Raw genomic sequence first — 3,879 nt, 5'->3', positions numbered from 1 at the left:
GGGAGGTAATAGGGCTAATAGGGCCTTACTTTGATAATATTGAATAAACTTAAAACAAAATGAAGGAAATGTTTGGGAGAGCTATGGACATATTTGGGGGGGGGGGCTTAGCCCCTAAAGCCCCACTATTTGCGCCTATGGTGAGTACCTATAGCCTATACCCGATATATTATATTAATATCTAATTCTAATATACAAAAATCTCGTATCTTGGTGGTTGTGGTCGAACTCCTTTTTTTGTATATTTGGTAGGTATGAGAAAAGGTCATTAGCATTTTTCACTCTCATACAGTCCTACCCCTAACCTGGGGAGGAGCTCAAACAGGGATTTTAAGATTTACGGTGTGCAATTTTTTTTTAAGTTGTATTTTTTTACGGGCAACAAAGTGCGTGGGATCAGCTAGTTAAAGTAATAAATAGGTATAAATAATAATATCATTTAATTATACTAAATTAATATTATGTCATTGCCATTGTAACAGCCGATTGGCGTTAATTTATAAAATAAAATAAAACAAATCATTCTATTTTGTAATAGAGGATATTATATAGGTATTGGCGTATATTATTGCTGCAATATACTAATTCGACAAACATATGATGTGCATACGGATTAATAATAATTATAGCTATAAGTCTAGGTACTAATACTATAATGCCTAATAATGCAGGTTAAGACGTTAAGCATACTCAAGAAAGTTGCATAAGATATACAAATAACCCCATTATAATATTATGATTCATGGATGCCACTACGAGCACGTGTGACGACTGTGAGAGGTAAATTATGAATACAATATTTATAATAATAATATTGTTATGACAAATCACAATACACGTGTATTGTTATTCGTATACCGGTATTTGTATTATATAATATAATATAAATTATTATACGTCGACGAATAATGACGATATAGACTTACCTTAAGGCTGTTGCAATAAGGCGTATATGAGATCGAGATAGATGCTGCAGGAATAGGTACGCGGTCAATATACCCTGGTGCGATTATAATTCAGACTGAATCGGTTCATATATTATATGGCGATGACCCATAATATTGTTACAATCAATCAGCATGCCTTGTTTAAATCACCGCGACTGCGGACTTATCTATACACGACTTGTTTTATCGGCAAAATAAAACCAAATAAATCTGTTTTCAATTAAAACTCGCGCGATTACGACTATGGGTCATAGGAAAGGAACATGTTGTAATTATATTATTATATGTGTGAATATAAATATAGTATATGTATAACTATAACTAAATTATATTTATAATATTGTAACCATAATTAAAATGTAAAGGTTTTTTTAAACTGAGATAAATTATGCGCAATCGTTAATTACAAAATATATTGAAATGTAAGTATATAATTATGTTTAGCTTCTTCGAACGATTTTGATTAGCATTAAACAAAATAAAAAAATGTAAACATCAGGAAAAAATTATTATTTTCCAGACAGCAAATCGTGATAAATTATGATATAATAATTAATAATACATTATGACTTACGACTTACTTATTCAGTCGTTTTCGGATTTTGCAAAATAACTTTGTACCACGATTTTTGATCAGTCAACCCATTCGTAGAATATCGATATTTATCGTTAGTTATTAGGTAATATTATTTAACTTCCATATAAGTATATAACCACCTACTTTAATACAGTAGCTAACAGGAAAAGTGTCCTTTATAATGATTAAAGGAATCTATATATAGAATCTCAATTTTAACATACGTATTACGTACCTATTAGTATAAAATAATCAATAATCATCGAAAGCGCTTCAAATTTAATGATTTTTCGTTTTTGAGTTCAAAAGTGCATTCACATTTTGTTTTTTTAGAAAATTAATTTCACTGCTTTTGACTCATCATCATAGGCACAATTTCAACTTTTGACTTGGGGGGGGGGGGGGGCTGAATATATTAAAGGCAAGCATAGCTATATAGCGGGGTGAGGCGGGTCATTCCACTAAGCACTGTGCGAGCAGCTGTCCCCCACCTAGCTAGTAGAGCGGCTATATTATAGCATAATAAAATTATATGTCATAGGTTTTCTTGGGGGGAGGGGGGGCTACAGCTAAGTTTGGGGGGCTTAGCACCCCCAAGCCTCCCAATTTGCGCCTATGCTCATCATCAACTGCTATATTGGTTGGTTTTCACGAGTTGGCCCTCCAAAATTGTTTTTATAATACTGTAGATAGATATATCATACTTATATAGATATACATACTTAGATAGGTGTAGAAAAGAGCTATATATTCTTAAAATGAGATTTTCATTCACTTCAGAAATTTCTAGTCCTACATTTTCATGCAACTTTTTTTCTCTTTATCGAATTCTTGCAGATTGTAGACATAGATAGGTATAGCGAGGTAGGTTAGTTGCCTAACAATATAATTCTGGCCAGTATAGGAAACGGAAATGAACAAAATTACAACTTAAATGGGTACACGTACAGGGGTGGATAGGCCCATAGGGAAAAAGAGATTTTTCCCTTTGGGCTCCCGTCTATGTTTATGTTGGGGGGCCCCACTCGGGTGTACACATTGTTTTTTTGCAAAATAAAATATTCACCAAATAGAAATAATTTAAATTTAAAACTATTTTTTTTATATAAATTATTATCACTATTATTTTTAACAATATAATAATACCACGACAAGTTAACAATTTGCTTACGGATCTTTAACATAGTATTTTAAATTGTTATCATTAATCGAAGACCGAAATATTCAACCGACTGTCGACCGCGAACACTGTACGTTCTATCCCGATGCGGGCGATACGCCGATACAAAATACAAATTTGCAAAGCTGGGCAAATTAATGATTTTTTTTAATTCAGTTAAGTTAAGTTAATATGCACCAATAATAAAAAGTTAAAAGTTAATTTAACTAAAGGTTAACTTAGTTAAGTTAAAAGTTAATACACACTTTTTGTTAACTTTTTTTTGACTTAATAAAATTTGTTTACACAACGCTAGCGTGCTTAATTTTTTTCCAACCCAAAACTAAATTATAGACTACGTATATAGCAGTGGCGTGTTGACCGTGATTTTGAAGGACAGTTTCCCGATAGTTTTAAAGGGGTGCCGGTTGGGTGAGTACTGGATTTAGTGAGAAATTGTAGTACAAGACATTAACTTCATCTGAAGATGATATTTAATAAGAATAATAACTTAAACAATAAGTATTATATTAAGTAGTCAAGGGGTGGTACCTTACCAGGTAGGTCATTCAAAAAATAAATTGCCCGATAAAATACTTCACTTCGCCATGCCACTGCTATAATATAGTGTTGATACTTTATAGTTTATACAGTATTTCCATATAAGCTAAATTTGAATGATATAAATTGTTAACTTTAAACAATTCACGGTACCTAAATATATTTTTTGACATGAAAACGAAATAGGCCAAAATAGTGAAATATAAGGACTTAAAAACAAAATAAATGAACTTAACTCAGTCAAAAAGCTTGATAATTTAATACAAAGTTCCTCGTGAGATTTTACACTGGTTAAAAAAAAACCGTCAGTATACCTGAACAAAATACATGGAATTTCCACAAACTGCATTAATTAATTTTACCCAATAGCGTGTGGACATATCTATTAATGATATTGTCAAATAAAAACCAAATAATATAATATGACATAACAAACAATTTTATTAAAATTAATTTAGGTACATATATAATTATTTACATATACAATTATTTACATATTATACAATTTATTTATTATACATTATTACAGTAGCATAGCCATAATTTATAATTATAATTTAGATAGGTATACATTTTTACAAAATATTCCCCCTGTTCGGGGTTAAAATTAGATTACACCAACTTCAACTCTTATT

The sequence above is a fragment of the Acyrthosiphon pisum genome, chromosome A1, assembly GCF_005508785.2.
Source record: "Acyrthosiphon pisum isolate AL4f chromosome A1, pea_aphid_22Mar2018_4r6ur, whole genome shotgun sequence".
NCBI classification, from domain to species: Eukaryota; Metazoa; Arthropoda; class Insecta; order Hemiptera; family Aphididae; genus Acyrthosiphon; species Acyrthosiphon pisum.
Note: the sequence above shows the minus strand (reverse complement) of the source record.